Source organism: Oryctolagus cuniculus, chromosome 5 (assembly GCF_051225735.1).
Source record: "Oryctolagus cuniculus isolate XC-2025 breed Fujian yellow rabbit chromosome 5, ASM5122573v1, whole genome shotgun sequence".
In the NCBI taxonomy this organism is placed as follows: domain Eukaryota; kingdom Metazoa; phylum Chordata; class Mammalia; order Lagomorpha; family Leporidae; genus Oryctolagus; species Oryctolagus cuniculus.
In genome coordinates, this window is record NC_142871.1 from 28,693,791 (window position 1) to 28,704,834 (window position 11,044).

An 11,044-nucleotide genomic window follows, 5' to 3' on the forward strand; every position below is an offset into this window, starting at 1 on the left:
GTAAAAATAGAAGTGTCTGAATGCAACTAAAAAGCTCAGCCACATGGAGTTAAAATGCCAGTTCCCTTCAGCCTATTTTTTCCAGTCATCAGAATTCCAAAATCCACAAATTAAAAACCTCCTACAGTCCAGTATCTTTGTTTGTAACCCATCAATTGAAGTCACATTGATCCAAAATGACCATATATTCAGCAGTTCCAACAGGCTGTTTTATTTCTTTAAAAACTATCAAGTTTCAAATGTCAATAATAAGTGCATATGCCCAAGGGCACTGAAACAATATTTGATTCATTGTTGGTCATCCTTATAATTCCAGAATGTGCTTAAATTAACTTTCTTTACCTCCTGGATACATGCAACATCTTAAATTAAAATTAAAAAAATGTTCCTAATGCATTACCATCCTCTGTTTCTAATTTGCCCAAGAGCCATGTTTAACATATTTTCAGTATCATATATTCAGAGTGGAAGGACTAGAAACAAAAAACAGATTGAGGAAACCAAGATTTACCACTTACTTGAAACAATAATTTGATGTTTCTCATGAGGAATATATACATTAATTGTTTTTATGATCGCTTCCATATTTTATCTTCTGTCTACAGAATAGTAGATATATCAGGAAGTTCTCAGAAGAATACAGATTGCTCTCTCTCTTGCCATTTCATAGGTCTTTTGCCTCAGTGGGCATTCTCTGAAATCAAGAAGATCTCTTTGCTTAAAAGGGGATCCTAGGATGCAAAGAGGAATAAGAATCCAACCCAGGCCATTTTGAACTCATGTTTATCCAGCATTCATCAATTTCTCCTCTAACATATGAATATAGTTTCCAAAACCACAAACCTCACAAGTGTTTAGATCCCAGACTTGTAAACAGGTTTCATTTCCTTTTACTGAGCGTCTTCCTTCCTCATCCCTTATTGCATTCAGCTGGCTCCAATTCCGCTCCATGTGCTTAAAGAGTTGAAATATTTTGTCTGAATTAAGAATAATCATGTGTTTGAGAAGATCAATCTTGAAACAACAGAAAAGTGAATTGTTTTCAATGGATCTGTTTACAGTGATTGAGCAACTAGGGTTTAGATGAATAAATAAAAAGACCAGTAATTTTATTGAATTATATTGTTCAATTTCAATTGTGTCTCTTAATGTAAACAGCTCAGTGATTGATGTGTTATTGAATATTCGTGGAGTGTGTCTGTAATGAATATGTTTATGAATGACCCTCTGAGAGTAAATCAATGTTAGAAAGAGACCTCTGTTGATTTGAAGTCTAGATGATTGCAAATCAAACTTTAAAATGGCTGGATTTTAACACCAAGTACTTCAAATTTTAAAGGTGAAAAATAAAAGTATCTAAAAATCATAAGAGCCGGTTTTTTATGGTGAAGGAAAAAGGAAGTTCTTTACCAACCTGTCTTAGTATCTGAGGCCATTATTCAGAAGCATCCTTAAGAATATCACTAAACCTCATTGTGACATAATCAAATACTTGTATCTTAAATCAAGCATACTTCTTTTTTAAAATCATGTGATTATTAACTGTTGAGCAAATTCACTTATATTCTGCCCAATGAATCAATTATCTATGTGAAGATGCTGCGCTCCATCAGCTAGTGAGCAGAATTTTCTCTTAAACGTCATGTATGCCCACCTGTCTGAATTGATAGGCAAATAAAGGCATGAAATATCTTTTTTGTGGATATCCAGTTGCAGAATCCTTCACGTCTTCCTCTTTGTTCTTACATAAAATTCTCCTTCAGTTATTTTCCATATACCTACGATTTGCTCCAAGACATTAATAAATATTAGATATATGTCTTCCACTACCCATTGAATGGCTGATCATAAACCTTACACGCACAAATGGGATGCCTTCCTAATTTCCAAGTAAGGCAGCATGGAGGAAACTCAAAAGACTGTTAGCCTGTCATGAGGACATACAATCTGTTGATGTAGCCTGGGGTTGGACAAGTAATGTTGCTATGACAAGGTGCTAACATGTGATCTGACTTTAGATGTTGCCTTTTCCTTCTCACATCTCCCAAATGTTATCTCTTCTCAGATTCTGTACTTAATCTCTTCTCTGTGGACACCCACACATTCAAAAATATCATTCAATCATATGTGTACAACTCCTAAATTTAGTATTTCAGGATAAAATTATTTTTCAAGTGTATTTCTGTTTTATATTTTCAACTGCTGGCTACTTTCTCCTAAAATCAACATTTTTCATAAGCCAGCTCTTTCTGACTTCTGTATTGCTATAAATATGCCCAAATTCTCCTAGTCAGAGCAAACCTCTGAGTTGCCTTTTCTAGTTCCTGTCTCTATCAACCTACTACTGTATTAGTCAGATTTGTGTCACTATAATGAAATAGTTGAAGCAGCTAACTTTATAAAGAGAAAAGGTTTATTTAGCTGAAAGCTGTGACAGTTCAAGGGCACAGTGCCTGCACCGACTCGGTTCTGGCAAAAGCTCCCTCAATGGCAATCAGATCAGTGCAGGGGCATTGGATCACCCTGGAAATGATGGCGTGGGAACTGGGTGATGGTAGAATGATTCAGGAGCCAGCCACATGGATGTCACTAGGAGCTGGTCAGGAATTCTGAAGGTCATCCCCCATCCCAGACCAACTGAATCAGAATCTTCACTTTAATAAAATCCCTGGAAAGTGATCCATAAGGGCGTTTTAAGCATTGTTGGCAGAGTTGCTTAAGATATCAGAGCCAGGAAGGGGCAGGATCAAAACTGAAAGCAAAATACTCTACTGCAGGTTCCCAAGTCCAAATGCAAAGCTATGAAAAATACGGTATTCAGACCAGCAGCATCAGAACCACACTACCTAGGAGCTTGCTCAAAATGCAAATTCATGGGCCTTGCCTCAGATCATTAAGCTGGAATCTCTAGAGGTGCAGTCAAGGAATCAGTACTTTCCAGGCTTTCCAGGTAATTCTTAGACATGTCTAAGTTTGAGAAGCACAACTCTAATGTAATATTTATCTCCCAAGTCCAAGTAGGTGGCAATTTGTCTGTCATCATTTTTTCCTTTCTATGCCCTTTATCATCTCCTACATATAACTCAGTATTCCCTGTCTGAAAATAAGCTAATAGCCATCTCATCTTTTTCAGCTAATCACCCTCCTTATAGCTCTGGCTGAACTTCTTATTAGTACTCATTCATTAATTTAACAAATATTTCAGTGTCTCAGATAATTTTTCCATTGCAAAAATTTTTGCTGTCCTCCTCTGCGTCCTAAACAAGGCAATTATCTTCATATGCATTTAATTAACCTGAACTGCACCCTTAAACTCAGATTTCTTATAGCTCTTCTTATTTTTCTGCTTGATGCTATACTCCATATAAAAGATGAGAAGGGGACCGGCCTTGTGGCGTAGTTGGTGAAGCCACTGCCTGCAATACCAGCATCTCATATGCATGCCAGTTCATGTCCCCATTTTTAATTGCTCCACTTTAAATCCAGCTCCTTGCTAATGGCCCAGGAAATGCAGTGGAAAATGGCCCAAGTGTTTAGTCTCCTACCATCCACATGGGAGATGCGGATGAAGTTCCTGGCTTCAGCCTGGCACAGACGTAGCCAATGTGGCCATCTGGAGAATGAACCAGCAAATGGAAGATATTCTCTCTCTCTCTCTCTCTCTCTCTCTCTCTCTCTCTCAGTGTGTGTGTGTCTGTCTGTCTCTCTCTCTCTCTCTGTATCTCTCTTTAACTCAAATAAATATATTTTATTTTTTTTAAATAAGGGGACTGGCACCGTGGCTCACTTGGTTAATCCTCCACCTGCAGCGCCAGCATCCCATATGGGTGCCGGGTTCTAGTCCCAGCTGCTCCTCTTCCAGTCCAGCTCTCTGCTGTGGCCCGGGAAGGCAGTGGAGGATGGCCCAAGTGTTTGGGCCCCTGCAACCACGTGGGAGACCAAGAAGAAGCACCTGGCTCCTGGCCTCAGATCGGCGTAGCTCTGGCCGTAGCGGCCATTTTGGGGGTGAACCAACGGAAGGAAGACCTTTCTCTCTGTCTCTCTCTCTCACTGTCTAATTCTATCTGTCAAATAAAAAAATTTAAAAAAGGATGATGAAAGAAAAATAAAAGAAAATCCATTAAAATGTGAAAGAACTTATCTCTAGATGAGAGTGTATCTTTATCAGCAATATCTGAGCTGCCTCAGCTGATGTTGAATCAATGGCCTTGTAGCATATACATCTTTTAGTGTTTGGTTGCTCAGGGCCAAACTCCTTAGAAATTGATTGGATTTGATCCTACTGGCAAAAGAAAGTGGCATGTATATGCACTGAAACACATACCAAGGCAGCTTTACACAGTCTTGAAGGAGTTCCTTGAATGGTTGACAGTCACGTAGTACAAGCCCCATTATGAAGCCACATAAATGAAGAACCATAAATACGGTTAAGAACTACTACAGATAGAGTCCCATATTCTTTGAATTGCTAAATGTTAACAATGTAAGAAGCTTGACTTCCAAATGACCTCTGCCTTATAAATCATATAACTGGGTTCTACCAAATTAAATATCTTACATTAAATCCAATGCTTTGCCAATAACAGGATGAGATGTTCTGATGCCCATTAAGGATTTTACACTAGAGCAGTTATTCTCACTCCTGGCTGCCCCCTAACATCATCAGTGGGGCTTTAAGAAAAATCAATATTTAATGTCTGTATCCCAAGACTATAATAACTGATCTATAGTGAGGACTAGTCATTTCATTTTATTTTATCACTTTACTTTTATTTCCCCAAGTAATTATGTCATGTAATGAAGGCTGAGGACATTGCACTGTGCAACAATCCTAATACAATATCACCTGATAAAATGGCAGACTTCATGTCACATCACGGTGTTAGTCCTTTCTGTATTACCATAATAGATTATTGGTATTTTATAAAGAAAAGAAGTTTATTTAGCCCTCAGTTTTGGAGGACAAGCTCAAGGTCAAGTAGCCCCATCTCTTTGGTCTGTAGTGAGGGGGCTCTATGGCTGGAACACAAAATAGTAGAAAAGCAGAAAGTGTAACAGTTACATAGCAAAGGGGCCAAGAATATGGAGTGGTCTTGCTTTATAACAGCCTGCTTTTGTGAGAACTAGCCCATTACATGAGACCAGCATGAGTTCCTTCCAAGGGTAATTTCTCCATTACCTAATTACCTTTCCCAACTCTTAATGTGCCACACTGGGCACTGCTACACAGAGCACTATGCATCTAGCCCATAAATCTTTGGGAGATACAACCACAGTCTCCACACCAAGGCAAGATCTTGCACAGTAACAGACACATGCGGTAGATCAGGGATGGAGCCCCTATTCTGTATTCATAACAATTCTTCAGGTGATAATGACGGTAAGGATTCAGAAACCACATCTTTCTTGTTTGCCTCCTATGGCCTCCCTCAAAATGAATCACTTCTATCTGAGCAATAAAACATGGAATCCTCCAATCCTTTCACCTTACATATTTTATCCACTAATTCAACAAATATCTGGGTTCCTACTATGTGCCAGACACACTGAAAACACTGTAAGTTATCTCAATCAACTTCTTTGAAATAACAATCTGAATAAAATCAAGCTATTCAAAAGCAAGAAGCTGGCACAGGCATATAACCTTGAAAATGTGCACATCCCAGATTGTCTTGGAAATACACAATAAGGCAAAGAGAAGACGTGGTGGAGAATGGAGATTATATAACAGAAAGATAGGAAGGCTAAGCAGCATATGCATTAGTCTCTGTTGCTTCAACTTTAGGTTGACAGCAGCAGCAACATCATAGGATTTTTGTGAATCAATAAAAGGACACATTTAACAGTGCTTTGTAAACAGAAATATATTACATCAGTCTCATAAGCTGGCTCTTTACATTGAAATCCTGAGAAAATTTTCCAAAAGATTAACTTCTCATTTATGTGTAATTCCTCACAAATAAGTTCTGCAAATATTTTTTTTACCACTTAACAGCTTTGTGAATTTAGCATAATTTTTTAAATAGTGGAGGAAAAATCAATAATGACAAAGCTACTATGTCTTTCTCTACAATAAAGCATTCATAACTAAATACTCAGATTAGATATGCAGATCTTTAAGCATATGAGTTTTAAATGAGTTCTTTTTACTTTTTAGAGAAGCTATAATGACTTCAAAGCAGTAAGGAGAGGTAATAAAATATGCAAAGCCCTACCATTTAGACAGTTACCAAATACATACTTATGAAAAGATCATCTCTCTCAACTAAGGCACATGTATCCTATTAAGAAAAACCCTTCACAAGTGGTTTATTTACATCTCATTCTTATGAAGAAAAGAGGATTGCCATCACACCCATCAGAAAACAGGATGTGTCTTGTTCGATGGATCACACAGATTTGGCATGATTATAACCTACTCCTGAGTTGAGAAATTCTCCAACATGCAAAATTTATCTAAAACCGTAGCAAGTTTAGGTCATTTCCCCTTTCTGTAGCCTTAGCACCAAAAAGCAAAACTTGAAGGAAATCTTTTAAAACAGCCATGTTTAAGTAAAAGCTAACTTTGTTTGTTCACACAGGATTTCACATTTGTGCTTATTTTTCACCCGTATGCATACTTTGAGTGTCTTTGTCCACTTTTCTTCAAAAATAAACTTGGGGTTTAGCTCGTCTAAAAAATGCCAACAGCACACATTTTAATGTCTATCAGGGTTTTGGTGAAAGCCAACTGCTATTTTGCAATTTCCATTGAGGGCATGTGGGTCCTTTTATTTTTTTTTAAGATTTTCATGTTTAGCCTTTATGCTTTGATGAAATCAATACTGTTCTGCTGTGTGATTAAAAAAATACTGCTGACAAGTAAATGTTTCATTCTCTCTTCTTTGAAATAGTCTCAAAATAAGCAAGCAAACAGTATCTGAAAAATTGAAAAACTAGGAAGAAGCAGCCTGCAAAAGACAGGTGGCAATCAAAATCATCCATATCACTGTACTATGATTAGCTTGAGAGCCATAATGTTTATGAACAAGAAACATATTTTTGCGACTAATCAAATTTAAATATTCTAGAGACTTGGAATTACAAACATTTGCTTCTCTGCCTGCCAGGGGGCAAATACAGGCAGCAGCTAGAGAATAATTAGCAGAAATATGACGACAGGGAGTCACATCAAACATTATTAGTTAAAATGACAGAAATGCAAAATGTGAAAACTCAATATATGGCCAGCAAAGCATAAATGAAAAAGATTTCCTAAAAGGTTAAACTGTAACTTGAGGAAATTTAATCTAGAAATAATTTCTTTTCAACAAATCATTTCAACATATATCATACCCAGTGCATCTTCCTAGGTCAGAATAAATTGCCCCTTTCCTGTGATGGTGAATCATGATAGTTCTACAACATGGCTTAAAATCCACTTAGGTAACAAATGATTTGAAGTAATGAATTCTAGATTTCTTCCTTTTTGCCATCCGTCACTTTGAAGAGGGAAAGTCATAAGCACTGGTAGTTGCATATTGCATATTGCATATTGCCTTGTCTGATACTCAGACACAACAGGTGCTAAGGAAAGCAAATTGACAACGACATCTTTGTGCTTCCTAGAACTGTGCCTTTAAAAACTGATGAAAAAGAGTGAGTCCTTCAGACAATGATTGGTCATCCATTGACATGATATTTTGATAGGAAAGAATTAAGAAGTTTGTCTTCATACACATACACACAAAATGTCTTTCCTAATTAATCTCTACTAGTCATGGGTACAAGCAGTCCTTTGGGTTATATAGAATTAATAGCGAGTCTACTATTTACCAATGGCCATAAGTAACATCTTCTACTGAAGTAGATCACTGGCCTAGTAGTTAAGATGTTGCAAACATCTGGGGAATGAACCCCTGGATGGAAATCTCTCTCTCTCTCTCTCTCTCTCTCTCTTTCTCTTTCTCTTTCTCTTTCTCTTTCTCTTTCTCTCTCTCCATCCCTCTCATAAATAATTTTTAAAAATCCTTTATTCACTTAATGAAAACAAAACTTCTGGGATTTCATCCAGCTCTATCTTATTAGTTTAAAGGTATAGATTAGTATAATAACTTTACTAAGTTTCACTTTAGTTAAACTGTCCCTAAAATTGCAAATTAGAAAACAAGATGTTGATAGAATGCAGAAGCAATGAAGACACAGGCAGAGAATAACAATTCAGCTGGGAGAGCCAGAGACAAAGGAGATGGTATCAAGTGTGCCTGGGAGTACATGGAATGGTATAGGGTATAAATGTGGGGTTGGGAACAAGGAGAAATTCCTATTCATTTAATAATATTTCACAGAACAAGCCCTTTAGGGTACCATTCTGTAAAGGGGGGAGAATATCCCAGCTTATCTATCCACTGAGGGAAAGAAAATTAAAGAAAAAGAGATTCTCCTGCCATTTACAATAAGCATATCTTGAGGCATCCATGACTTCTCAAATTTGTAAGTACTTTTATAACTAATCTCCTCATAAGATACCTAATTCACACCTGAAAAAATTATGCTAACTCATCAAATACTTAATGAGTCTGAGAATATAGAACTTATTAAATACACAACATTTTCTTCAGTTGAAAATAATCACATTTTTTTCATTCTCTCATTCATTTCTAGCTGTAAACCCCAACAAAGAGCCCCACGCCCAATTCTCTGCGTCAGTTATTACAATACACCGATCAGTTGTGGGAGGAGAGAAGATGCTCACTGAGAGCCCACACTGATTGGTCAGATAGGCTGTGCAGGGGATGCTTTGATTGCATCACCAATGTGATCACATTCAGGCCCCAACAAATTCAAGTCATATCAAGTACTCTTACAGATGCCTTGTGCTTGTTCAATCTGCAAATGCTGGTCCATAGTCTATTTTATGCAGATCATGAAACACTTTAGGTGACTTTATTCTTACCTACCATCTCTATGCTCAGTTGAGAGTTAGGGAAATTGACTGCTGATGGAGAGATCTCTCTGGGGTCTTTATTTTTAACTAGTGTTCCATGCAATCCTCACCTTCCAATTTTCCGTGAGATAGGGTTTGCTATTGTCACAGTGTTAAATCTTTGAGGAAAATGTTCAGTTCTAATTCTTTCAGTCTCCAACTGGTCTAACTGATACCTGAACTAGAGAGTCATCACATTTTGCATTTCTAAGCCAGTTTTCCTTCCCTGGAAAAGGAAGCTGCCAATTCTTCCCTGGCAGGACTTCTCTACCTGCAGGATATTTCAGCATTCTCCTTAGGATATCAACCTTTGCGCCCCATATCTCTGTGTCTCTGTCCTCAACACTACAATTTGTGTATTATTCTCCAAACGATAGCATAAACTGGCCACAGGGGAAAAGAGAACAAGCAAAGTTCAAATCAGAGAAAAGACCACCCTCATTGAGCAGAAATTACTCATTCTCTGATTGTTACCAAAAGTACCGACTCTGGTTGTAGTTGCCTAGTGTTTACTCTTTAATTACATTATGCTCATTATCTTGCAGTCCAGAAGAGCACTAATGAGACCAGAAAACACAGGCAAATTTACAAGTAATGCCTGCATTTTAGTCTAATTAATGACTAATTTCCTACATCTAAAGGTGAAAGTAAGAGCAGAGTCTTTTCCTCTAATGGCTCCTTACTTAGAAAACATAGATTAATAAAGAAAAAGCAAGTATTTACACTTCTTTCATTCCTAGTTTGAGATGGGAGGTAGCGAGGAGTCCCCATTGCAACAGCACCCTGAAACCAGCTTGGGTAGTGCATGTTCTCCCTTGGGAGACTTTCCTAACAAAAAGTTACATAAGAAATAGAGACAATTCTAAAATGCCTATAAGGCAAACGGCATTTATATTCAACTCTCCCTCAAAGGTTTTCTAGAATAGAGGATTTAAATTTCTTCTATCAGGGCAGCCCCCTACCACAGTGTTCAAGTCTCTGCTGTGACCACGGCATCCAATATTGGAACGCCTGGGTTTGAGTTTCAATCTTGGTCTCATTCAGCTTTCTGCTAAGGAATACTCTTGGAGGTAGCAGAAGATGGCTGAAGCACTTGGGTTTCTGTCACCCATGTATGAGACCTGGATTGAGTTCTGAGTTCCAAGCTTCAACCTGGTCCAGCCCTAATTATTGCATGGATTCCAGGAGTGTATCAGTGCATAGGAGATCAAGCTCTCTCTTTTTTGTTGATTCTCTCAAATAAAAGGAAAATAAATAATTTTTTTTTAATTTTGATTTCTTTTCCCAGCTACATCTGTCCTTTCATTGAAGATTTGTTTCTTTTGGGATAAGTACTGAATCAGAAATAGGTTCATTAAAGAATATCTAACTAATATAAAATAATTAATATTTTAATAGCTTACATATTATTTATCACTTTTAAATTATTTTCAAGCAAAATTCTATACTCCATGCACCCTCACAATTGGGAAAAGCAACTCTTATCCATGTTCTATTGATAAAGATTTTATTTACATCTACTGGATTAATAGTTATACTGATAACTATTCACACAATTTTAATTTCAATATGAAATTTCATATCACTCTTTTTTTAAAGATTTTACTTATTTATTTGTCAGGTAGAGTTACAAACAGGGAGAGAGAGACAGAGAGAAAGGTCTTCCTTCCGTTGGTTCACCCCCAAAATGGCCGCAACGGCCAGAGCTGCGCCAATCTGAGGCCAGGAGCCAGGTGCTTCCTCCCAGTCTCTCATGCAGGTGCAGGGGCCCAAGTACTTGGGCCATCCTCCACTGCCCTCCTGGGCCACAGCAGAGAGCTGGACTGGAAGAGGAGCAACCAGGACTAGAACCAGCGCCCATATGGGATGCCGGCGCCACAGGCGGAGGATTAACCTAGTGTGCCACAGTGCCGGCCCCTCCATATCACTCTTGACCTCTGAGAAGAATTATAGGATCAGCCAAAAAACCCAATGGAATTTTTCACAAGTCAAAGTAGATTTTCTGATTTTAAAATTCAAATCACAAGTTTGGCCTCATAACTTCATGCTATCACAAGTGAGTTAAATTCTCAGCTCTAT